General features: G+C 40.3%; 1 long non-coding RNA gene across 1 annotated transcript; it reads right to left on the bottom strand.

Moving 5' to 3' along the window:
• Nucleotides 1-7,997: 7,997 nt before the first annotated feature.
• LOC309870373 lies at nt 7,998-26,851 on the bottom strand. The gene is made up of 3 exons (XR_014314541.1): nt 26,722-26,851; nt 21,650-21,744; nt 7,998-9,686 (listed from the first exon to the last, which is right to left on the bottom strand). It is a non-coding gene; the product is annotated as an uncharacterized lncRNA (long non-coding RNA).
• Between the last annotated feature and the right edge of the window lie 954 nt (nt 26,852-27,805).

Raw genomic sequence — 27,805 nt, 5'->3', positions numbered from 1 at the left:
AAAGCTGATCTTCTTCCCATCCGTAATGAGTCCACAAAGTCCTGCTCCAATACCTCAGTATTAAAATGAAGAACAGAAGAAGAAATGGAAGAAGAGTAGAGAGATAAGGAAAATTCAAAAGAAAAAAAAGACACGATGAAAATGTGTGTGTCTGTGTGTGTCTGTGTGTTTCTCTGTGTGTCTGTGATAGTGGGATCAGAAGAAATTCGGAAAGAGTGTCAAAATAGGAATAGATGAAGGTGGTGACAAGAGCAGCCAGAAAAGGAAAGATTTAGGAAAAAGGGAGAGTGTTGAGAGATTTATTAGCCATATATCGAAATTCCAAATATACTATCCTTTTGACACTGCTATTCAGAACACATAGCTTGGTTCTTTAGATTTGGAAAATAAAGTCCAGCCTGAGGAGGCCCCAACTCTTCCATGTTAAGTAATTTGCATGTAATAAGTGATAATGGAGAAAATAAAACCATGTAAGTTTGATGAAACTTTGTGTTTTTTCTATGAAAATGTGAGGGTGGCATAAAGGGACATGGTAGAGTATAACAAAAATTTGGCCACATGCCACTTTTTAGCGCCTTCATAGAACTTAAGACTTGGAATTGACCTTAAAACTCATATAGCCTTACCCCAAAGTTGAATTTCATAACTGCCAGATGGAAGAATCATGGGGGGAGGGGCACTTCACATCCAAACTGGATAAATTCATGCATCCATGACAAGACACTTGATTCTTGGAGAGTCTATAATTTGCTCATTTTTCCATCAACTGCCAACTTTCCCTATCCCAATCTGAGACTGATTTTTCCATGAGATTTGAGGGCCCATGTCAACACCACAGAGCCGTAATCAAGTGTGCCTGCCCAGTGAATCAGCTATATTCAGTACATCCAGGGGCTGTACATATCTTTGTTTTTAAGCAACTTTAACTTATAGTTATTGACAAGTATATGTCCCATTGGCCAAGCCCTGGAGGCTAGCGCTATTTTAGACAGCAAACCTTCCACCACCGCCATCACCCTTCTTTCTCTTACCCCCGCCTTCCCTTTCCATCATAAATGTTTATCTCTGGCTTCCAAGCCATGGTAACACACAAGCAATGAAGAAGAAGCTAAGTTGTTATCTTTACCTTTGTTTCCCTTTTATCCACTTGGAAGAAAACTGTCTCAGAATCGAAGATATGCATTTGATGTAAGAAATCATTTAAAAATCTACGTATAACTGACTCTCGGTGAGCAGTATTCGCTTTTGTCTAAGATTTGCAATCACTGCTTTTAAATTAGAATCAATGTTTTACATTGAGACTTAGGCATTCATGGCAGAAAATTAATCTGTCTGGGAAGATACTAAATAGTGAAATAAATCCATATGTGCTGTGTGGTAGGCGCTGTGTGCTCCAAAGAATATCTTATGCATGTGTCTTAGGAATTACACAGAGATGGTTAAAAGCGATGTTTTGTTTTGTTGTTTTTTTCCCCCCACAAACTATCTGTGGCCAAGGCTTACTTTCTACAGATTTGAAGGGTGTACATGCATGAATGCCGTATTTCAATATGAACCTCATAGAGCAGTCTGCTGGATTCTCAGTGGTGTATCCAGGAAATATTCAGTTGGTTGGGCCTTTTCTAATACTTTCCATTTCTATCAAAAGCAAAATCAAAGCTATTTCCAGTGCAAAACCAAACTCTAAACAACACCCACTAGAATTAGCAAAGCAACATTTCATCAGAAAATCACCTGCAGAATTTAGAATGCAATTTAGAATGACTAATTGGTGTGTTAAATGGATATATTCAGAAAGTGGTGAGGAGATGAGTCAACACTTCTGAAAGAACCATAATTTCAGGATTTCCTGCGTGAGGGCTCCAAATTATAAGCCTACCTACACATTAGTGCACGGGTTAGAGAAGTCAGTTCACCCAGACATTTGTTGTGTGCATAATTTTAAAAAGAATAAATACTACTTTGGAAATTGCTCTGGTTCCTTTTGCCAAAAGTAACACCCTTTCTGGGCACATAGCCACTAGATATTTGCCCTGCTTTCTTTGTGACTATGGAACCCTGAAACATTATTTGCAATTTTATCAAAGGATTCATTGAGTCAGAGGATAATCAGGGAGAACATATTGGCTATTAAAACCGGGCAAGGTGAGCCCGAGATTCCTCAGAAGGAAGTTAGCTTTTATCTTAAAACAGTCTATCTTTTTGTTATTTGAACTGGAATCCTATCATCTCACTAGCTCTACTAACCACACCGCTGTCTCTTCTTATCACCTCATATCCGCCCTACTGAAACAGCCCCCACAGTGGTCTCCTCACCTCAGCCTTGCTGAGTACAGGCAGTCTTCCACACAGTGGCCAGCGTGAGCCTTCAAGAGTTGCTGAAACAGTAGAGGCTCCAAGGGAAGGAGAGACAAATCCATATCAAGAACAAGTATCCATGTCCAGGAGGACGAACTCTGCCCCGCCCAGATGGCAAGGGCCTCATCCAGTCAAGTTGCCTCTACAGGAGCTGTCAGTCCCTCTGTACCATGCCAGGAGCTCAGTGTTGGGGTCTGTTGCCGACAAGCTGGACACTCAGAGCCAGTAGGAGTGAAGCAGGCCTGGGCAAGTGGGAGTTCATGCTACTAGACCCATCTGTAGTCTGTCTGTGTCACCGCAGCCAGTCTTTATGGGCCTATCGGGTAAGCTCTGGTAACAAAGCTGGCCAACTGATCAAGGCACTTTTGTCTACTTAGTTATTTGGTGCCTTTTCTGGGGTGGTCAGGTGCTTTCTGGTGGGCATGAATGTGTGATAGAAGCATCTTCACACTCTGTGCCTACTCTGATTGGTTCAGCTACATGCCCTTCCTCCAGAATGACTTGATCCAACCTCCCAGTCCTTTTCCTTGTAGGCAACTGCCCAGTAACTTGTGTGTATTCTCATCTCAGGCAATGTCAGGTTCACCACTCAGTGGAAAATTGTTCTCTTTCTACTGCTTTTAGTCACCCGGGAATGTGCTGCAGTGTGGCCCTTATTCATTTCTGGCTTGTACCCACATGCTGAGCAACCACCTGCAAACCTACCTTGAACTTTCTCTGCCTCCTTGAGGTGGTCCTATGTAGTAGGTATACTGGTGTAGCCACAGTGGGTGACAGGTGGGTTAACTTAGTCCTGAATGAAAACTGTAAGTGGATATTGCCCTTCTCACATGAACATAACATGTTTGCGATTTTTTTTCCTAATCAGAATGGAAAGGATACATCTTCCAAACCCATGGCTATATCCCATGGGTCTGAGGCTTTATTAGTCTGCCTTCTTAGTAATACCATAATTGTCACAGTAACTTCAATGGGGCTGCAATTGATTAATCGGTGTATGGTCAACTGAATTAATGGTTGTAGGTATTTGGGGGGAAAAACTAGGGTACAGTTACAGAATAGACTAGTCATGAAATTATAGGATCCTAGAGGACCTGGCTACCTCTTATGTCAAAGGGCTCCAGATTGGGGATTGAGCACTGAATGGTGAATTTTATTGGGGTAACTGCCCTCAGACTTCTACTCCTTCATTCTTACTTTTTTCTTTTTTTGAAATTATAGATATCGAACAATGCTTTGGCTGACTGCTGTCTAAGGCAATGTTAGGAAAACTATAGCCAAGTCTCCTTCTGGCCTAACACCTGTTTTTGTAAATAAAGTTTTATTGGAACATAGTCATGCTTAGGCTTTTTATTTTTCCCCTACCGTCTTTCAGGGAAGCTCAGACATTTCTGCTTTGCTAAGCACTGGCCACCATTTTTGTAGGCTTTTAAAATCCACCCCAGTAAAAAGTTTGTTCTATCCCCTGAGTCTTTACTAGGGTGATAAATCCCATATCCTGAGAAAATGTCCCTAAATCAATAAATAGTTGCTTATCCAGCTTTATGTTCTATCCTCCTCAATCAAATATCCTCAAAACCTAATCCCAGGAGCATTTTCTTTGTTCTTGACAGTACATGCAGGTGGGTAGTTGACTTAATTCTTTAGGTATATAGTCTCTATCTTACATTATCAAGCCCTACACTGACCACAGCTGGACTAGCCTGGCATTTAACCCTAATTATCTTTCTGGCAGCAGGAGGGAAGGTGGGGACAGCTCCTAAGCGGGAAGGGGAGCACTTGTGCCTTACGGGGAGAAGGATCCTGTAGTCTTTGAGCCTGGCTTAAGTGTTAGCCCTTACCAGGGGGAAAGGTAAGGCCCCTGTGCATGCCCAGAGGGCAGGAGTGGGGGTGTTGCTGAGTCAACATCATCAAGGGCATCCATCCAGGCATCTTGGCTTTTAAAGTGTATTTGGATATCTTTGGAGCTCTGCCATTCTCAAAATTAAGTCTTAACCTTGTCTTTTGATAATGCCTGCCTTCCACCTATAGGTGATGAGGACCTCCTTATAAGCTACCACCATTACCACTGGAGGCTTTAGGGCTCTCATGCTTGGCTATTAAGTAGTGCATGTAAACAGCTCTCAGTCTCCTTTGCAGGGAATCGATTACACCTAGTGTATCAGCCCAGCTGAACCGACTATCTTTTGTAGGCACTGTTTTCCTGTATCATTATACCTAACATGGTATTTGCCTCCATAGGGATGTTTTCAAGGGTCACCATCAGTGAAATATTTAGAAACTGAGCTGCATCTTATGCCAGGGAGCAGACTTGGGCCCTCTTCCTGCCAATGGGTAGCTGAGCTCATTCTCTGCCTTCATCCTGCTGTCTGCTTTCTTGGACCACTCTTGGTATGAGTTGTGTTAATCTAGACCCCCTGAGAAACAGACATAAAAACAGGGTTAAAAATGCAACCATTTTATTAAGGAAGAAGCCTGTGAGAAAAGGATTAAGGAGACAGCCAGAAAAGTCTGGGAGAGATGTCAGACTCCGAGGCAAGTGTGACCCTAAGTGAAGGAGAGAGGAAAGGTTGGGTGGACCACTCTCGGGGGCTGTGCAGTCTACAGGAGCTCAACACAGATGACAAGGATTCCTTGACTCTATCATGGCCAGAAGAGGAGTTCCCTGTCTCCAAAAACGAGTCTCTTTCAGTATTTCTACCACTTTCATTCCTTGACTGGGGAGCTGACCCTGGGAGGCATCATCTGACCCAAATGAAAAAATGGATTCCAAAGGATAGCCGCTGGGGCCCTGGGTCATTTCTTCCCCTGGTAGGAGGAGGTCTGTCCATAAGGTGCATTTTCCTGTTTGACATACAGATTTAGTATAATTTCAATTAAAATCTTATGAGGAATTTTTTTGTGTGCAAATTAATGAGCTGATTCTAAAATGCACATAAAACTGTAAAGGGCTTAGAATACTTAAAAAAATTTGGGGAGGGAGGAACAAAGTTAGAGGATACACAACCTAATTTCAAGACTTACTATAAAGCTACAACAGCCACGTATACCTGTGAAAGAGTGTTTAGTCCAGAAATAAATGCATGGTCTAATTTTTTTTGAAGGTGCAAAGATAAAGTGGAAAGGGTGTTCCTTTTAATAAGTGATGCTGGAACAATTGGATATTGATATACAAAGAATAAACTTGGACTCTTGCCTCAAACCACAGACCAAAATTAACTTAAAATGTATTATGGATCAAATGTAAGACCAAAAAATATAAAATTTCTAGAAGAGAATGTGAGACCATCTTTATAACTTTGGGTTAGGTAAAGATTTCTGAGGATATAAAAATCATAAAGTATAGGGGCACCTGGGTGGCTCAATGGGTTAAAGCCTTTGCCTTCAGCTTGGGTCACAATCCCAGAGTCCAGGATCAAGCCCCGCACTTGGGGGGGGGGGGTCTCTGCTCAGCGGGAAGCCTGCTTCCTCCTCTATCTCTCTGCCTGCCTCTCTGTCTACTTGTGATCTCTATCAAATAAATAAATAAAATCTTTTTTAAAAAATCATGAAGTATAAAATAAAAATTTAATAAGTTAGACTTCATCAAAACTAACAACTTTTACATTTGAAAATACATTGTTAAGAAAATGGTAAGAAACTGACTGGGAAAAAATATTTGCAAAATATATATCTGGAATACATGCAGGACATATATAAAGAGCTCTTACAACTCAATAATAAGAAGGTAAAATTTCGACTTTAGAAGGCGGAGAGGGTGCAAAAGATTTGACCAGACACTTCACTGAAAAATACAAATTAAAACTACAATAATATACTGGTACATTGAATACCTAAAATGAAAAAGACCGAATATCTAGAATGAAAAAGACTGATGATACCACAGGTTGCCAAGGATGCCAAACCACTGGAATGCTCATATATTGCTGGCAAAATGCAAAAGGGTGCAACCATATGGGAAAACAACTTGGCCATTTTTATAAAGTTAAACAGGCACTTAACATATGATTCAATAATCCCACCCTTATGTATTTGATAAGATGATGGAAAATATATGTTCACACAAAGATGTAAATTAAGGTGTATAACAGCTTTATTTAGAATGGCCCCAAACTGGAATCAATTTCTATTTTTGCTTATCTATATCTTCACACAATGGAAATAGTACTTAGCAATAGAAATGAATGAACTGCTGATACACTCAACAACATACATTAAATCTCAAAAAGATTATGCTAAGTGAAAGGGACCAAATACAAAAGACTGTATGATTTTATTTATAGACAATTCTAGAAAAGGAAAAACTACAGTAGCTGACTAGTGGTTCCTTTTTTTTTTTTTTAAGATCTTATTTATTTATTTGACAGAGAGATCAGAAGTAGGCAGAGAGGCAGGCAGAGAGAGAGAGAGAAGCAGGCTCCCCGCTGAGCAGAGAGCCTGATGTGGGGCTCGATCCCAAGACCCTGAGACCCTGACCCGAGCCAAAGGCAGAGGCTTTAACCCACTGAGCCATCCAGGTGCTCCTGACTAGTGGTTTCTAAGGCGCAAGAAAGGGAGATGGTGGGAAATGAGAAGCAGGGAGTTTTTTAATATTCTTTTGTTTTGTTTTATTTAGTTTTTTAGTGTTATATTAGTTACCATACAGTACATCATTAGTTTTTGATGTAGCATTCAATGATTCATTATTTGAGTATAATGTTCTATATGTCATCATGGTGGTATTTACTAAGTTCCACATATTTGTCAAAACTCATTGAATTTTGCACTTAAAATTGGCCAGTTTTGTTGTATATAAATAATGCCTCAATAAGGCTATTTTTAAAAAGAAAAAGAAAAATTAAGTGATAGTAGGGCTGAAAAATGGACCCTAGAATAAGAATAAGAAAAACTTACTTATTTAATGAAGCATAAATTTGGTTCTAAGCTTTTTAACTGCTGTCTTGAAAATGGAAATTCAGTCACTTTACAAAATTTACTGCTCTTGGTTCCAAGACCAAACAGGAATTTTCCTCGATGCATAAAATGGACACCACTTGGAATCAAAACAATATTATTGTAGTAGAATCAACAAAGATTCTGAACTGAACTATCTCTCATACTGGCCCATTATATAGGCTATCTAGGAAAGCTATCTGTGGCAACAGTCATTAAAATGTCATGTAAATATATAGTCCCTTACTTAGTTGTCTTAGTTCATGGTAAGATATTAGAACATCTAAATTTATGGAATACGGTGGGAACTCTGATTCTTTTTTCCTAAATATCTTTTTCAATAGGACATTTTTGAAACACTGGCAAAGAGCTTACGTTTGCATCTCTTGTCCTTGGGCAGTGAGACAAGCTACTCAATGGAGCCAGTGACCACAGTCCCCTGGCCAGCACTTGAACATGGCATTGAGCCAGAAGTAGAGGTAATCTCTTTGTGGAACCCAAAGGCTCTAGAAGAGAGGCATTTTTTATACCTTAAGCAGTATTCTTCTTATGTATTTCACGTAAGAAATATGTAGGACTTAGTGGCTTTAGCTGTTACCTTTTCTGCCAAAACTGAAAAGATTGAGTCAATTGTATATCTTTTTAAAAAATTTTTTATTTTTTTAAATTTCTTTTCAATGTTCCAGAATTCATTGTTTATGTACCACACCCAGTGTCCATGCAATCCGTGTCCTCCATAATACCCACCACCAGGCTCACCCAACCTCCCACCTCCCGCCCCTCCAAAACCCTCAGCTTGTTTCTCCGAGTCCACAGTCTTTCATGGTTTGTCTCCCCCTCCAATTTCCCCCAACTCCCTTCTCCTCTCCATCTCCTCATGTCCTCTGTTTTATTTCTTATATCTTGATGAGGCTCAAATATATTGAAAAATGAAGACAGGACAAAGCAAGTCTCTAAATATTGTGATAAATTTAAGTGTTAATAATTAATACCTTATTACCAATTATAGTAGTTTGTAAATCTTGTCTGTGTCTCTGTGACTGTATGTTTACCTTCATTTGGAGATAACATCAGAAATTTACAATGAAGCCCTTTTTGTACAGGAAGTCCTAGACAAATGTCCCTCTTGCAGCTATCCACCCCACCCCACATAGCTTCTGTCCTTCTAGAACAAGATATTTAATTACAGCCAGGAAATCCTATGAAAACGGAATCAATAATTTTCTCTAAATGCTAAGAACTCTTCTAGATGCTTTACATATATTAGCCCATTCTTTTTTTTCCCATAAATGTTGTGAAAATGATATTATAATTATGAAATAAATATTACCGAGATGAGGAAATTAAGGTACAGAGTCGTTAGTAACTTGCCCAAGATCACAGCTACCAAGTGGGAGAAGGAGCTCCAAAATCCACATTCTTAACCATTATGGTACAGGTTGAATCCTGTCATGTGGCCAGTTGTCAATCAATGGTGGTCTACAAAATGAGCAGTTTCATATGTGTCAGCTCATAATGCCGAAATGGACTCAAGCCACGTTCACGTGAGCCTGCATAGATGGGGCACGTTCTCTCGATTGCCACTCAAGAGTACACATCGACTTTTTATCTGAATTTGGCAAATACAGTATTTATAACGGAGTGCTTTTGGCTCCAGGGCAAAGACATTTTAAAATTCATGTCTCCTTTGTGAAGAGGTGGGAGGCATAATAAAGCTGATGAGGGCTTAACAAAAAGAAAAACTTTCTAATGACTAATGCTGTCAAAGACGGCTTGACGGCCACTGTAGGCGGTGGTGGGAACTTCTTGCCTGAGAGGCACCCTCGGAGGTGGCGCTATTGTCAACACTGTTTAGGAAAGTTTGCTTTCCTGCGGCAGCTCAGCTAGCCAGGAGTAGAGCACCAGCAAGCTTACTCCAGTGAGGCAAGCTTATTGGGCTGGCCATGGTCTACAGATGCCCTCATTTTGATCCCAGATGTCAACCTCTAGAAATCAAAGGCAAGGGGATTCTGTTGGACAACAGGCAGGTTCCTTGCACTCCGGTTGAAAATTTTTGTAATTCATAAAAGATTTAGGGAGAAACCACCTCTGATTTCTTTCTTCTGGATAAAGCCCAAGGAGGTCTGTAGATGCATACCGTTGGGATTGCTGGGATTGCTATAAATTGACATGGGCAGATAATCTGATCATGACCACTCCCTTCATCTGCATTTTATTCATTGACAGCTCTTAACCTGTTTTTACCTTCCAAGAAGGGACAATCCCAGACCTGCTCTCGGGGGCTGGAGGAAGCTGCACGGCCCTGACGTCAGTGGGAAGCCCCAGGGACAGCCCAGATTCCGAAAACAGGCTCGATTGGCTCCTCCCGACTAATGGGATTGGTGGTATGAACACAGCTGAAAAAAAAAACAAAATCAAAGTGACCTCAAGACTGCACAAGACAAACACAGAGCACTTCTGCAGGGTAGAATTTTTTTTTCTTCCTTCCACACCACGCCACGGCCAGTTCCCCCTGAGCCAGGTGAAGACACCAAGTGTCCCATTGGCTGTGAAATTTGGTTCTACTGATGACAGCTTGTAACGATCATTTGGCTCAGTGGATCAGATCTTACTTTTCCGAAAGCCATTTTATATGGGCATTAATGTGTTTGTCCCTTGCTTATCCTGATCAGTGGGGCATTCAGTTATAAGAATCAAATTGAAAATAAGGTCTTTGATTTTTTCCTTTGATGTTCCAAAGGGAAGAGAGATTGTCTACATCCCTCTGAGTGCTCCTGGATGGCATGGGAAGCTTTGGGGCAGCTGGGGTGGCGGTGCCTTCTTTTTGACCACTGATTCCTTGATTGATCAGCCAAGATGCTCCGCATGCTCAGGCCTTTTAAAAAATGTGTTTCAGCCACGAGTCATGCGACTTACCCCTCCAGAAATTCACCCTGTTTTTCGGGCCGGTCTCGGATCTCTGGAGCTAGGATAAGAGTTACATGCCCATCACGGCCTGCTAGTTTGCTGCTATCAGAGGCTGATAGACCCATCCCTTTCTGCCCATTTCCTTTTCTTGGTGCTTATGGATCCCGAACAGAAGCAGCACCCAAGAGACCCCCCACCCAGCAAAGTGACTGAGAGCAGGACGGCAGGGCCCATCTACCTTACTCTCTTCCCTGAGCTGTTCTGCATGACTCTGTGCTGACCATGTTCTCACTTCCACGGCTAGAGAAGGGCTGCTCTTCTTGCCTGCTGAGCCAGCCCCCTGGGCCCACGCAAGGTTTCCCCATTCCCTTTGTGCCACCCTACTCCTCCACCCCCAGGGTTTGGAATAATAATAATTTCCAGTTCCCTGGATTGGTTCTACTTTGCGATATATTATTCACTCTTTCCTCCTTCAAGTTTTCCTTTAACATAGTCCATGCTCAAGGCTGCTGTCAAGTCTTTATCACAGGAGAATTTTCAGGTGTTAAGAGAAAAAAAGACTCATGGAAAATTCCTTTCGCTGCTCCCAGTCAGGCCAAACAGAGTTCCTGATAGGAAAAAACAGGAAATATTAACATGATGTCTGCCATCATCTTAAAATAAAGGCCAAGAAGCAGCCATTTCTTTGTGTTGGTGCCTGTATATATTTTAGTCAACAAAAGAAACTTCCATGCCCCAAACACCCTGCCTTTGTCTGTATACAACTGGCCCGGTCTAGAGGCAGGATCTGAGATTACATTCCAAGAGACCGCACCAATACCTTCAATAACCACATCTTTTCACATCCAGATCACATCAGAAATCCGTTTTCTTTATTCAAAAGAAGTGTGAGATATTCCGTCTTGAGTCTCCGGTTATTACTGGCATTTGTACATGACTGAGCATAGGAACTTAAGCCTCTGCTCTTGTCATCACGCATTTATGCACATTTAGAACTGTGATTTTTACTTTCTAACCTGGGGCTCTTCAACTTTCCTAAAGGGAGGAATCCAGATGATAACACCAGACCTTATGCTATCATATTAGCTATAGAAAGGAAACAATGGGGAGCAGGAATAAATGCAATAACCAAAGCCAGGTGAGATAATTAAAACCATCTTAATCCTTTCACACTGAGAGAAGGATGTCAGCCCATTTCTTTTCTTTTCTTTTTTCTTTTTTTTTTTTTTTTTAACTTTGTAAGCTTCAGCTCTTATTTCATTTCAAACAGCTCTCCCCATCAGTGCTTGTTTTACAGATGTGGATCCGTGGAATGAATTAAATTTTGCTCAAGGCCTTTAGTATAGTGATAATGTGCTTTTCAGAGGAAGGAAAATAAAGGGGAAAAAAAATAGCAAGGAGCATCCACCCTACAATGCCAGGTCTGTAATGAAATCTATAGATGCTGAGAGAGAAGCACCCCCTCCCCAAAGCAGGTCTATTATAATCGCCACGTTTCCACGTGATCCCTGAGCCCTACTGGAAAGGAGAGGGAGCATCACTGTCAGAAATCACTTGAAGGGGCACCTGGGTGGCTCAGTGGGTTAAAGTCTCTGCCTTCAGCTCAGGTCATGATCCCAGGGTCCTGGGATCGAGCCCCCCATCAGGCTCTCTGCTCAACGGGGAGCCGGCTTCTCCCCTCCCCTCTCTCTGCCTGCCTCTCTGCCTACTTGTGATCTCTGTCTGTCAAATAAATAAATAAATGAAATCTTAAAAAAAAAAATCATTTGAAGTATGAAAGTGAAACGAAAGTCATCTTTTAATGGTTGTTGTTAAATATGGAAGAGGAGGAGTAGAAGGGTGAAGGGCAGTCATGAAGGGACGCCGATAGAGAAGTCTTCAAGAAGGTGTGACACCGTGGAAGACCTACCAAAAGGTAAGGCACGTGGCTCAGAGTCCCAGGTGCATGAGAGTGCGTTTATCTTTATTGGCCCCGAGGCTAGCAGATGAGCAACCCACCTCAGAATGTTTCGGTCAAGCCAAGCTCCGCCACCTCATTTGGAGAAGAAGAGTTAGCCCTGCTCCAGCGGTCACAGAGGATTATGCCAACCAGCCAATGACACGGAGAATCTGAGTCGGCTTTGCCAAGGGTGAAGAGGAAGCCCACAGAGGTAGCCTGAAGTTCCGCACCAGCAACTATGATTTCACATTAAGTCTGGACAAGCTTTCTTGGCACACTCTCCAAGCGTGGAAAGTAGAAGATAGAAAATCGTGCTTCATTGAAGAGTGACAGAAGGATGGCAAGAAGGGTTTTTTTTTTTTTTACTCTCACAAATTTTAGAATACTTCCATAGATTTTGTTTTTAAGATTTTATTTATTCATTTGACAGAGAGAGACATAGCAAGAGAGGGAACACAAGCAGGGGGAGTGGGAGAGGGAGAAGCAGGCTTCCCGCTGAGCAGGAAGCCCGATGTGGGGCTCCATCTCAGGACCCTGGGATCATGACCTGAGCTGAAGGCAGATGCTTAACAACTGAGCCAGCCAGGCGCCCCTCATTTTTTGTTTGTTTGTTTTTTGTTTTTTTAAATGAAAAGTTCAAAGTCAGAGTCATTTTTCAAGAGGACATCTGGTCATATTATTCCTCTGTGTAAAATCCCACAGTGGTTTCCCCAATATCTTCAGGAAAAAAATGGAAATTTGCTGGAATGGCATAGAAGGCACACAGTAGATATCCTCCTGTGTTGAAATAAGTAAGTGAAATGAGTAAGTGAAAAACTGGTCCCAGTGGCCACCAATTTGTGGTTAACAACAATTATTAACATGATAAATGAAAGAATATTGATAATATTATAGTCCACCCTGAGCATAAGACGGCCTTCTTTGTTTAAATGAGAAATTAATATGGGTTACAGATGTGGTAAGGCTGTTCCAGAACACAAGTGAGAATTTCTCTTTGATTTATCAACAGAATTGAAAGAGAAGTTTTAAATCTCTTTAAGATTTAATTTTTTAAGACCAGCCTCCACACTCAGGCCTCCATCTTATTTTATACATAATCCCTCAAAAGTCACCAGAAATCATCTGTGATCTCCCAGATGAAGCCAGTTTTCCTAATTACAGAGTTATATGTATATATTATATAACATACATATTATTTATATATATAAATCTATTTAATTATATACTCTCATACAACTGTGTACACTTTGTAGCTCTTACCTCACCTTCAATCTTATGTCCTCTTCGGTTATATTTGTTTCTTTTTTTAAAAGATTTTATTTATTTTTTTGATATATATATAGAGAGAGATCACAAGCAGGCATAGAGGCAGGCAGAGAGGGGGAAGCAGGCTCCCCGCTGGGCAGAGAGCCCAATATGGAGCTTGATCCCAGGACCCTGAGATCATGACCTGAGCCAAAGGCAGAGGCTTAACCCACTGAGCCATCCAGGTGCCCCTCTTGAGTTATGATTGATTAGAATGCAAGTTTCATGAAGGTACAGAATGTGATGGTCACTTGTTACATTCCCAGCACTAAGCACCATACTTTGTACAGGGTACATACATGTTTGATACATAATGATTGAATGGGTAAATGAATAGTAATTACAATCTTGTGTAATCAGCTGTATAATTTCTACCTTCTCTTCAAAGGACAAGAAACACCAGGTTTTCACCAATGCATCCTCAGGACAAAGTCCTAATTAAATAGTCCTCAATTACCTGTGCTCAATGAATGAATAAATGTAAATGATGAGTGTCTGGAAATTGTGGTTAGGTTGAGATGTGGCTCTGGCAGGAACTGACTTGCACTTTAATGGAATATTTAGTACTTCAGTCCCAAGTTGAGTACGTTCATCCTTTAGGCCCCGTGGCGAAGTCAAGAGAAGATACATCTGGGAAAGGCAGAGATCTCTTCATTCTGGCTTCCAGTTACACAACTTTTAGGCAGCTGCTTTTCCCATGCGGCAATGTCAGTCCAGATGGGAAGAGGGCAGGTGCAGATTGCACTGTGGCCCCGCTCTACACATTGGGAACCTATTCAGTTGATCACAGAAACTAAATTGGAAGGGAAAAATAAAGGGGAATGAATAGAGAAAGGTTTGAAGCAGACGTTGATTAAAGAGGGAGTTTGGTGGGAATGCGGGAAGGCAGCCCCAGCTGCCATGTCTGCTAAATGTTGGAGACAGGCTTTAAGATCTAATTGCATAGGGATCTTTGTGTGTGTGTTTTTTTAAAATATATTCGCTTTGTCATTATTGTTTTTTGTTTTATTAGCAGATCACAGAAAGGGAAGCGACTGGGCTGAGAATCTGAGAGAGTCGTGTCTAAGTGGGAAGGTCATTCCAGTTAGAAGAGATTGCTTGAGCAGAACACCATGAGGAAGGAACGTGATAGTCGGGGATGGAAGCAAAGAGAATTGGATGCCTACAAGAGATGTTTAAGAGGTAAAATTCCAAAGAACTTGGTGGTTTGCGTTGGATACACAGACGAAGAGGATGACTCAGGTTCCTCACTGTCACAACTGGTAGAGTTGTGACAAACAGATAACAAACACTGGAAGAAGAGTGGGTTGAATGGAGATGTAGGTGTTAAGATACATACCTCACATTCTGGGTTTGGCAGATGAGGTGGCAAATACTGAGGAGGTTTGGCTTTGGAATGTTGGAGATCAACACAGTTCTGAAAACATTGAATTTGAGGGGCCTACAGGGTTCACCTATACCTCTAAGATATTTCAGGTAAAAACTCAAGACACAGATCTGAAACCTGAAGGGGAATGGCTTCTCCATGGCACCTTGGTGACCTCGCACATATCTGTAGAGGCCACAGAGGCAAAGACACACAGGCAAAGCCAGAGCTAATCTGAATCTTGGCAGGAAGTCTTATAATCCTCTGAGAACAAGAGAGGGTGGGGGGTTGCTCTGAGTCCATCTCCCGTTCCCATCCCCCCCACTCACCTCCCTCTCTTCTGGAGACTGTCATGAGACAGTTTCCCATTACTTCCAAAGTTCTGTTGAGGTAGAAGCCTTTCTGTCCTGCGCCCCTCAGAACAGAGTTCCAGAATACAAACCTACTTAGCTGGAGTCTGGAGTTGGCTCCTCAGCAACGGAGTAGCCCATGACTCATGGTGTTGGCATCAGCCCCTTTTGTTTCAATGTTGGCCTGTTTGGTGTGTTGGACAAGGACTACAGGAAGCTAGCACCTTTGGCTGCTCTTTCTTTTTCCATAATAAACTGTCTCCCTCTAAAAGTAGCTCATTGTATCTCCACTGGTTCAATCAATGAGGGCTTGGCTTTCCCATTGTCTTTTGAGAAAACCAAGAAGACATAAGGGTGAATAGATTTGGAAGACATCAGTCTGTTGTTGGGATTTTGTTTCTGATGTATAACTCAAATATGATAAAATCCACAAATCTTAGAACTCTAAGGTGGTGATTTTTTCCATATGTGTGCTCCTGCCCCCACTCTGCAGGTCACGACATGGGAGACTTCCGGCACCTGGCTGATACTCCATATCCAGCAGTAACTGCTATTCTTAGCTCTGTCACCACAGATTAACTGTGCTTGGTTTTGGAACTTTATACAAATGGAAGCCTACAGTGTCTAATCTTTTGTGTCTATATTCTTTCAGTCTACTTTATATCAGTGAGGTTTATCCATCTTGTTCCTTGGAGAAGTAAGTTGTTCTTTCTCATCTTTCATTGTATTCCACTGTATTTAATATATCACAATATTTTTTCCATTCAGATGTAAGGGATGCTTTGCTTCCAGTTTTTAGCCATTAAAAACATCACTGTTATAAAGATTCTAGTTCGTGTATTTGGTGGGCACAAGCATGTATTTCTGTTGGATATTTGTCCAGGAGTGTAATTGGGTAACTAGATTACTAGGTAAAAGGATAGATAAAAGATAATAGGTATATAGGTAGGTAGATAGATAGATATCCTTACTAGGAGCTGTCAGATACTTTCTCCAAACTAATTGCATTAATTTACACTTTTATCAGCTAAATGTATGAGAGCAACAGTTATCCCACATTCTTTTCAACACTTGGGATTGTTAGTCTTTTAATTTAAGCCACTCTGACATGAACATCATATTTTATTGTGGTTTTAATTTGTATTTTTCTGAGGAATAAACACCTTTTCATATTTTTTTTTAATTTGGGTATTCTCTTATGAAGTGCATGTGTTCAAAGTATTTTGCTCATTTTTCAATTTAGTTGCCAATCTTTATCTTATTAATTAGTGGAAGTTATATACATATGATAGGCACATGTCTTTTGTTGGATAGCTTCGTCTAATCAGTGGCTTGCTTCTTTGCTCCGTAATGGCATCATTTATCTGAATAGAGGCTTTTATTTTTAATGATGTACAACTCACCAATTTCTACTTATCAAATTGTTGTCTAGTTAAGATTTTCCTACTTGAAAGTGAAGATATTAACTTATGTTTCCTTCCAGAAGATTCATGATTTAATCTTTTGTGTAATAAGTCTATAATCTACTTCTAAGCTGTTTATGTATGTGGTATGGGAATGGGATCAAAGTTCATTTTTCCTCCTGCATGGATAGCCAACGGATCTTCCTATTTAAAACAATGATTCTTTTTTTTTATTTTTTAAAGACCTGTTTCTTCTTCATTATTTAGAAATATTTATCAGTAAAACAATTGGGGCCTGGAGTTTTCTTTGTATGAAGGTTTTAGTTACAGATCTGCTAGATACAGAACTATTTAGTTTTTAAATTTTCTTCTTATGTCACTTTTGATAAGTTGTGTTTTTGTAGGCATTTGTGTATTTTATCTAATTTTAAAATTTAAAAATTGTTTATCATAGCCACATACTACTTTTTTAACATCTATAGAACCTATTATTTTTGTCCCTCTTTTGAGTCTTCATATTATTAAGTTCTGTTTTTTGTCTGTGATTTTTGAAATCAATCTTCCTAGGGATTTGTCTGTTTTATTAAACTTTATAAAAAAAAAACATTAAAAAAAACCCTGCTGTCATTTGGGGTTTTTTTTGGGAGAGGGATATAATATACTCCTACTTTTCCTAGTTGGTACAGGAACTTGGGTTTCCAGCTTTATTTCTAAAATGTGAATTGAGGGCACCTGGGTGGCTCAGTCAGTTAAGCATCTGCCTTCATCTCAGGTCATGATCTTAGAGTCCTGGGATCAAATCTTTGCATAGAGTTACTTCCTCTCCCTCTTCAGCCCTCCTTGTGCTCTCTCTCTCTCATATAAATAATAAAACCTTTAAAAAATTAAATGTGAATTTAGAGCTGGAAAACTTCTTCAGAGTACTGCTTTAACTGCACCCACAAATTCTCATAGTTTTACTATCATTCAACTGAAATGTTATCATTTCCACTGTGAGTTTTTCATTGTCCATGAGTTTTTTTAGAAATGTGTTACTTAATTTTCAAACATTTCATGATTTTCTAAATATCTTTTTGTTATTTGTATTTAAATCACCATTATGTAGTCCAAGACTACTCTATATGATTTATGTGTTTTATGTTCTTTTGTGTTTTGAAGAATGTTCTTTGCGGCCAAGCACATGGTCCATTGTGGTCAGTGTTTCATGCATAATAGAAAAGAATGATTTTGCCATTGTTATGTGTAATCTTTATCTTTTTTCTGTCTTAAGTAATCATGTTGTTCAGATCCTTCTATACCATTACGATATTTTTGTCTACTGGATTCTACCAGTTATAGAGAGAACATTAAAATATTCAACTATGATTGAGAATATGTGCACTACTTTTTAAAAATTCTGTTGAAGGTGTCTGGGTGGCTCAGTGGGTTAAAGCCTCTGCCTTCAGCTCAGTTCATGATCCTAGGGTCCTGGGATTGAGCCCTGCATCAGGCTCTCTGCTCAGCAGGGAGCCTGCTTCCCTTCCCCTCTCTCTCTCTGCCTGCCTCTCTGCCTACTTATGATCTCTGTCTATCAAATAAATAAGTAAAATCCTTTAAAAATTTTTTAAAAATTAAAAATAAAAAATAAAAATAAATAAATAAAAAATAAATAAAAATTCTGTTGATATTTGCATTATATTCTTTGAAATTTGTTACTGGGGAAACAAAGTAGAATTGTAATATTTCACTCTTGAACTGAGTTTTTAACATCACCTCTAGTAAAATGTCTTATGCCTTCTTCACATATCAATGTAGGTACATTAATTTTCTTTTGGTTGGTGACTGTATCAATATAATTTTTTTCAACCTTTCTCTGCCCTTATATTTAAAGTGTTGTATTGTGAAGAGTTTATAGTTGCTTTTCTTATCCTGTCTGATAATCTTTATTTCAATGTAATTACTGACATAATTGGATTTAAGTTTACCATCTGGTTTATTTTGTTTGTTTGTATTATCATGCCACTCTTGACTGACGCCAGGCATTCTGTTTCTTCCCCTTTTCTAAGGTGTTGAATATCAATACTTACTATCGACATGACAGCAGTCAAAATAATTTAAATGTCTATGACTCAGTCAAGTATATATAAAGCAAGGGGAATCCTTAGGTAAGGAACAAGCACATAGCAAAAGTGATTTTTGTAGACTGCCTGAGGAGGAGAGAGAGAGCACACAGTCTAGGTCAAGAGCCCAAAAAAGGGATTTTTGAATGACACTAGGGGAGGTTTTATTTTCAGATAGCCTCTTCCAGTCTGGGGAGATTTATACGGGCCTGCCTAGGTGCTGTGCTTGCATCTTATGAAAAACAGCAGAAGTGAATGCAAGTTGCATTTATAGGTCCCCACCAGGGGAATTCAGGTGACCATATAACAGTTTTCACATTCACTCTGACAGCCGTTCAATGGTTTAATTAAGTGATTTGATTTAATGGTCTACGTGTGATTTTTCTGGAGGTGACTCAATTCTATTTCTTTATAATTGGTATCTTCTGTTTTTTTCTACTGCTTTATCACTCCTTTTCTTTTTTCTTCTAGGTTAATTGTATTTTAATGTTTTTTCCTTTATTAATTGTTCAGTTTTACATCATTGTAACCTTACATATGTAACCTTACTTTATTATAGTTCACCTTAAGTAAGCATCCTTACTACTTCCCCAAAATTCAAGAACTTTACAACCACGTATCTCCATTTACCTCCAATCATTTATGTAGTATAATTTACTTCATTAACAGATATTATTTTTAATTTTGCTATAAATCATTGATACTCTACATGTACCCCTATATTCACATTTTTAGTGTTCTTAATCTTCTTCCATTTCTGAGCTTCCATCTGGAATCATTTTTCTTTGACAAGAACAACTTTCTTTAACATTTCGTATAGTTCCAGTTGTCTGGAAAAAAAATTTCTCATCTTTTTCTTGTTTGAAAATGCCTTTGTTTTTGACTTCAATTTTGATATTAATTTCACTACCATTTTCCCATTGAATTTTTATTTGTTTATGTATTTATTTATGTATTTATTTTACTTTAGCACTTTAAAGCTGTCATTCCATTGTCTTCTGGGTTCCATGATTTCCATCAGAATGTCAGCCATAAATTTCATTGTCTCTCATTTGAATGCAATATCTTTTCTTCTCAAGCTACTCTAAAGATTTTTTCTTTGTTTTTGGTTTTTAAAAGTTCAACCACAATGTGCCTATGGGTGGCTTCTTTATATATACTTAAGACTCACTAAGTTTTTAGAATCTATTAATTTGTGTCTTCAATCATTTTGAAAATCAGCAATTATCACATCAAATATTTTTTTGAAACTGTTCATTCTCTTTCTCCTCCTGGAATTCTACTCACACATATTCTAGACCTTGGACTAATCCCTACATTTCTCCTGTGCTTTATCTGTTTTCTCTATCCCCCCTTCCCCACTCTGCTGACTTTGTGTTTCACTTTTCTTTAAATTGATTCATCTTTGAGTTCTTAATCTTGTATTTTACTGTCTCTGCTCTTAATTTCAAACCATCCAAGAAGATCATAAATTTGAATACTGCATTTTACATTTCTAAGTCATCCATTTGATCTTTTTTATGAATTATAATCTTCTGTTAAAATTATTTATTTTCATCCATTTTTGTACATCTGTTTCTATATTTTCTTTTAACACATTAATCATAATGATTTTAAAGCCTTTGTATTCAATGTCCATTTTTGGTTTTCTATGGGTCTCCTATTGTCTTTTATTCTATACTGAGTATGGGTTATATATTCTTGTAACTTCAGTAGTCTGGTCAGTTTTGGTAATATGCTGGACAATATCTATTTAAACAGTCACAAAATCTCCAGATGTCATCTTTAACCAGGAAGTATATCCTCTTGCTTTCCTACTAGGTAGATAAGGTAATGGGATAATCACCTTGATACAGTCATAAACTAAGCTTACACAGGGCTGCTTAGTAGTCTTAGCATGACTAATTTCATCTTTTATCTAACCATTTTTTAGGCTGGGAGAGGTGAATGGCCCTTCTGAGGTTTTTATTAAAAGCCTGAAAGATTTCTGCCTCCTTGGCCCTGGAATATTGCCAGGAATTCAGTTCCTCACTTCAAGTTGTGGATTTAGCTCTTTTGTCTCTTGCTTCCTTCTTCAATACCCTAATTTGCCTCCAACTCTCCCTAATAGCTCTAAAATCAAAGGCATCAAATCAAATTAAATATCTTGAGGCAGAGATAACCCATTTACCCCTAGCAAAACTTTTTCTCTTAAACCTCCTAAGACTATGGAAGATTTTACTGAGTTTTTGAGAAGAATTTGACATTCTTTTTAAGTCTTTTACATGCTATTGCAGTTGTCTGTTGCCTCTTAACAACCAGCCCCCAAAATTAGCTGCTTAAAACAGCAACAATCATTATTTTGATCATGAATCTACAGTCTGGGCAGAGCTTGAAGAAATTGCCTCTTCTCTGTCCCATGAAGCATCAAGTGAGGGTGACCCAACCAAGTTTGGAAGGACCTAGTTCAATGATGGTATACTCACATGTCTGACAAGTTTTTGCTATCTGTTGGCTGGGAGTTTAGCAGGGGCTATTGACAGATTCCTCTCTACATAAGTTTTACCATGGATCTGTTTGGATAGTCTCACAGCATGGAGTCTGGGTTCTAAGAGGCAGGAAATGGAGCTTCAGATTTCTTAAAGTCTAGCTTGGAATTTGTTATAACATCACTTCCATACAGTTTTATTTGTCAAAGCAGACACATAGCTTGCCCAGACTCAAGAGTGCGCGCACAGATCCCGACTCTCAATATCTGAAAAATTGTGACCATCTTTAGTTCATCATGCTCATGCCATCCCATAATTTAATAAATATCTTGTAAGGAGAAAAGGCCACACTTTTGGGTCTCTTAAATTTCTAATATGGTATTTCAAATGTCAGAAGACTTAGTAGTTTCTCTTTCCCTTAGGACTGTGCCTCTGAGTAAGTCACTTCAAGTGTAACCCTCGGTCTTGGCCCCAAGACTGAAAATGTTCCCAGAGATGACATTACTAGGGATCATCACTCACCTCTGAATGGCATCCTGTTGGCTGGAAATTCAAGTCCATCTTTGTTCCATCCATAGTTCTTCAACAACTTGAAACCATGCAATTACTGATACTGCCTAGTGAAAACATACAGAGTAAGTACAGAAGAAGGTCTAAGAGAGAATTCCAAGAACTTCCAAAATTAAGGGAACAGAGATAAAAATAAGAGTGAGAAACAACAGCCAGAAAGATGGGAAGAAGACCGTTAAGAGTGCAGCACCACAGGAGCTGAGGTTGAGTGTTGGAATGGTGAGAGTGGTCTACAGTGCCACAGAGAGGACGGCGAGATAAGAAATGAAATCCTGCATTGGATTTAGGGACAGGAAGACAAGCTGGAGGAGGGGTTTCGGTGCAAGGATGGGTATAGCAGCCTGAAGGCCATGGATAAGGAGTGAATAGGAGGTGATTGATTAAGTGAAAACAGTGTGAGTGGACAACTCTTTCGATGGATCTTGTTGTGAAGATAAGGAGACAGGGTGATAGGAAGAAACAGATGAGATTAAGTGGGAGTTGAATTTTTATTTAAATGTAGGTTAAACTTGAGTGTGTTCAGATACTGGTGGAAAGATGCCAATAGAAAGTGGCTGAAGTATAGGAGACAGAAGGGATAATTGATGAATAACAAAGCCTCTTGAGAGGCAGGGAGAGATCCAATCCAGAGCAGAGGTGGAGAAATTAGTCCCAGGCTAGGACTGGCATGATGGAAGCTGATGAGGAAGTAGGTAAATTCTCCTCTTCTATTCAATCAAGAAGCAACAAGAATAGATTCCGATGCTGAGTTTTAGGCAGGGTAGCAGAAAATGGAGGCAATTTCTTTAAAATGGACTCTATTTTCTTAGTGAAATAAGAGCTTAGTTCCTTGCAAAAAATATACGAAGTTATGCCAGGGTAGACTATTTGAAGGTAGAGGAGGTTTGAAATAACCACTGTGGGGAATGAGAGAGAGAGAGAGAGGAAGATTGCTGGGTAGCTTTAAGTCTAATTGAGGTTATAAATCAGCATTAGTGGTCTGAGAGGTTTGTAATATAAGAAAACATAGAAGTCAAACAGTTAAGTTGATTTGGAGTTGGAATTTTATGGGGCAGGTGTAACAGAAGAACAATAGATCAAAGGAACCAAGAATGTTGGCAAGTGAGTCATGGAAACAATAGTCCAAGAAGTCTAGGCCAGAAGGATGTACTATTGAGATTAAGTGGTTATATGGAATAAATTAGAGCAATCGCAGATGCTTGGGTGAGGGCAAAGATCTGAGGTACTGTGAGCAGAGGTTTATGACCAGAGAGTAAGATGTGGGAAGGGGCGCCTGGGTTGCTCAGTGGGTTAAGCCTCTGCCTTCGGCTCAGGTCATGATCTCAGGGTCCTGGGATCGAGTCCCGCATCAGGCTGTCTGCTTATCGGGGATCCTGCTTCCTCTTCTCTCTCTTCCTGCCTCTCTGCCTACTTGTGATCTCTCCGTCTCTCTGTCAAATAAATAAATAAAATCTTAAAAAAAAAAAAAAAGATGTGGGAAGTTAAGCTTCCACAGTTGGAAGAGCTCCTCGTGATGGCTGGATGGCAGCTATCACCTGAGTGGAGGGCTGAAGTGAAGGGTTGAGGAAAAGCCCTGGATGCTAACAGGCTCAGAACTTGAAGGTTTGGTTGCTAAATTAGCTGTAAGAGTGAAATCATACAAAATGCTGATAGGATTAGAGAGTTGATAAAGACCTGAGACCGGTTCCCAAATACAGCATTGGGACCCTGCCCAGGGCATGGATAAATTCAGCAGCAGAAAGAGTAGATGAATACTGGCATAGGTGAGGTATGTGCTTTCTCAGAGCAGGAGAGAGAACCCGAGTGGTGTCGGACAAGGCATTGGGCCTCTATAAGGAAGGAGGACTCCATCTTCTGAGGCTGTGACCCATGGAGTGAAGGCCAATGAGCAATGTCTTTTTACAGGGGCCACAGGCAATAGAGATTTTCACAGATAAACCAGGTATATTTGCCACAAAGTGAAGTTCTCCCTGATACCATTGTCTGCTGTCTGCTGTCACAGGGTATAGATGGGACTTTGCTGAGACAACCGGCTGTTTTCAGACACGTGCTTGGGACAGCTCACCTGACCAAGAGGAGGCATGACTGGCATCAATCCCTCTCCAAATCCCTCATCCCATCTGAAGATTGCAAGGAGCCCCCAGATCTTGGAGCCTGGAGTTTGTTCTTTGAGATGGGGCTGCTTTCAGGGGAGTGGTCTGGTTCCCTGGTCTGGACAATCAACATTTTCTCCCACCTGCTGTTCTCATTCACTGCTAAAGCATCATGATGACATTATTCGTCATGGGCTGGTGCAGAAAAACAGGCACACACTTCATACATAGATGGAATATTCACATCATGGAAGACCAACGACTCACTGGCATGATCAGTGTCAAAAATTCATTTTGGTCCTGACACAGAAGAATGAGGCAAAGACTGATTCATCCATTTCTCCCCTGATAACTTCAATGGGGCAAACTGTCCTTGGTAGCAGCGGTCTTGACGAATTCATTCATAGGTGATGTGGTTTATTCAAAGCCCCAGCAGGACATATCTTTAAATTAATGATGTTCGGGGTACCTGGGTGGCTCAGTGGGTTAAGCCTCTGCCTTCAGCTCAGGTCATGTTCTCAGGGTCCCGAGATCGAGCCCCATGTGGGGCTCCCTGCTCAGGTGGGAGCCTGCTTTTCTCTCTCCTCCCCGTTTCTGCTCTCTCTCTATCACACTATCTCTGTCTCTCTCTGTCAAATAAATAAAATCTTTAAAATTAATTAATTAATTAATGATGTTCATTTATATGTCATTGGTTTTATAGGTTTGTTTCTATTTTATTTGCTGATTTTTTCTTTTTCTATTTTTTTTTTTAAGCCGTATGTAAGCTAGCGTTTGGACATATTTAAGTAGCACTATAATTCAACCCTGGAATGTGGATTTTTTAAATTTTTTAAATTTTTTTAAGGAAAGAGAATCTATCTATACATTATTCTAGTTTGAAAAATGGTAGTCTAAAGCAAACCCAACTGCAGAGAAGTCTCAGCTGAAGCTCAATGATAGCGATCCTCCCCAGCCAAGCCTTGCAGTTGCTCTACATCCGCCTGTGAGGCTTGAAGATGAGATCATAAGTCTTTATAATCTTTGCTCCAAATGCCTGGGAAAGAAGAGCTCAGCTTTGCAAACATTGTCTTGCTCAGGCGCTGCTTTAGCTTACTAAGGAAAGGGGTGGGGGAGGGAGGGAAGAGATACTTTCATCTACGTCTGTGGGTACCCTAGGGAACTTGCGTATGAAATTACACTGTCTCTTACAAGCCCTTTTAGTTTGCTATGCCTGCAATTCAAGGATGGCAGAATGCAAGATACCCTATACTATCAAGATGGCCTCAACTCAAAGTGCCTGGAAATGCCACTTGTAATCTTAAAACAAAACCCACCTTCCCCCTTCAAGAACAGTCAGCAGTTTAATTATGCTAAGTACTTTTCACCCCAGGAGGCTAAAGGTTGCTGTATTAAGGAACAGAACAGCATTCTTTCCAGGCTTAAGGCTATACATCTAGAAAACTGATAAGTGTCTCAGATCAGAATGCCTAAAGTCTTTTAGGTAATTTCCAAGGACTGCATTTTATAAATCCACCTTCCAGTTCAAGTGAAGTGATGCTGAAAACACCCTAGCTCTTCACTAGTGATCCCTGGCCTTGCTAAGTTTTCCTAGATAACTATGGATGGAGACTTTCAGAACCAACAAAGACAAACATTTGGTTGAACATGTAAATGCAATTATTCAAGCTGTAAATTAAATTCAATTACGTACAGAGAGTAGTATCTTAAGTTTCATGCTAATTATACTGGTGAGTTTCAACTCATTAAACTTGGATAATGTTCAGAAAGAAGGAATCTGGCAGCAGCAAGCCATGCATCCCATAGGCCGACCTCTCTGTGGCTTTCATCACTGTGGTTCGGCATGTTGGCAAAACCAGTTCACATCCAAGGAGTCCAAGAAAAAGTAGAGAGACATCCAGGATTTGACAGTGGAAAGTGGAGCCAAGAATAGAGGAATAATGTGCACCCTACAAAAGTATTGAAAGCATGTTGCTTTGGGGGTACAAAGAAGCAGATGAGGACTTCCAAGGGAAATGCTGGTCCTGAGAGGTGATGAATCTTTCCCCATGTCTAACCATCCCCGCCCCCAGGGCAAGAGTCCAGAACCAGGCAGATTCCATTCCTCCTCTCCTTGGAGGGGGCAGCACAGCTCGTGGCTGGGGCTCTCCTCAGGAATCAGAGCTGACTCAGCCACAGTGGGAAGTGTGTTTAGCCCCCTGTTTGGCAACTGGGACCTTGTCACCCCGCAGCATTTCTCCTCATTTTTGCTGTTTACCCTCACCCCAACTTTGACCCTTCGGTGACCGAGATCTCTGATAAGTGCGTTCACAGGAAGAGGATGACAGTATGCTAACCCAGCCAGGAATGTTTGCATTTTTTAGAAGCCTCATGGGGAGCACAACTTCAGCACAGAGAATAAATTGCTGATGTTGAAATTTCAACTATTAATCAAGGAGATGTGTGGAGAGAGGAAGCCTTTCCTACAACATTCAGATCACATTCGGTGGGTCACTCCCGACACCAGGCCCGCGCCAATCACAAACATTAGATTTGTGCAAAAGACGTTGGTCAAGCGGCTCCTAGGTTCCTGCGCTGGAGAAGATCTTATAAGAGAAAGTCAGGACTGTAAGTCTCGAAGAGAAGACAGGCCTGAGAGTCCAAATACACTTAGCCAATGGATGTCGTGCCATCCTTACAAGTTTGAGAAGATCTCAGAGATTCTTCAGTGTTTTGAAGACTGGTGCCATGTCTCTCTGTATCACTTATCTATTGCCACAGAGCAAGCCACATCAAAACATAGGACCTTAAAGCAACAGCCACTTAGTGGGCTCATTATGCTGCTGAGGATCTCTTATATGGGCTTCAGTGGTCTCTGCTGTGTTTGCTCATGTGCCTGCCCTCACTTGGTTAGCTGGCAGGAAGCTGGCTAGGACCAATGGTCTTACTCACATCGTTGGCAGTTGGTGGGATGTTGACGAGGGCAACGGGGGTAAATGGTCCACGTGCCTCTCACCATCGGTCAGGCTAGCTTGGGCTCTTTAAGCGTGGCAGAGGCAGGGTTCCAAGAATAGCTAGAGGGCAAGCCTGTGTGGATAAAAAACACCGAACTCTTTTCAAATGTCTGCTTATGTCAGATTTGCTGCCAACCCATTGGCTCAAGCAAATCACACAGCCCACTAACTCATGATTAGAGGAGTCTGCCCAAAGATGGAGTAGTTACTAGTGCATTTCTACTTATTCAACTGACATAATGCTCCCAAGGGAGGAATCTGGCAGCATCAGTAGGGACCATTACATTGTTTTAAACAAAAAACAAAAACAACAACAAAAAACCCCACAAAAATTAAAAGTTCTGTTTTCTAAAGCAGGGTTTTCCAGACTTTTCAATTTTGTGAACTAACAATATTTAATAAGAAATAGGAAGTGAAGGGCGCCTGGGTGGCTCAGTGGGTTAAAGACTCTGCCTTCAGCTCAGGTCATGATCCCAGGGTCCTGGGATTGAGTCCTGCATCGGGCTCTCTGCTCAACGAGGAACCTGCTTCCTCCTCTCTCTCTGCCTGCCTCTCTGCCTACTTGTGATCTGTCTCTGTCAAATAAATAAATAAAATCTTTTTTTTAAAGCTTTCTTTCTTTCTTTCTTTCTTTTTTTTAAAGATTTTATTTATTTGACAGAGAGAGAGAGAGATCACAAGTAGGCAGAGAGAAAAGAGGAAGCAGGCTCCCCACTGAGCAGAGAGCCCGATGTAGGGCTTGATCCTAGGACCCTGATATCATGACCCAAGCCGAAGGCAGAGGCTTTAACCCACTGAGCCACCCAGGCGCCCCTAAATAAATAAAATCTTAAAAGAAAAAAGAAATAGGAAGTGAAAATGTATGTTTTACTCATGAGATTTTTATTTTGTTGACTATGACTATTAAATAACGAACAGGTAATTGCCATCTACTCTCACCATTATTTTGATAAAAGAGAGGACATTTCAATATCAAAGTAGGAGCAAGACATAATTTTAGAATACTCTAGTTCTCTAAATAG

The sequence above is a fragment of the Mustela nivalis genome (assembly GCF_964662115.1).
Source record: "Mustela nivalis genome assembly, chromosome: 7".
NCBI lineage: Eukaryota > Metazoa > Chordata > Mammalia > Carnivora > Mustelidae > Mustela > Mustela nivalis.
The sequence above is the reverse complement of the archived record's forward strand: the minus strand, read 5'-3'. Positions and strand labels throughout refer to the sequence as shown.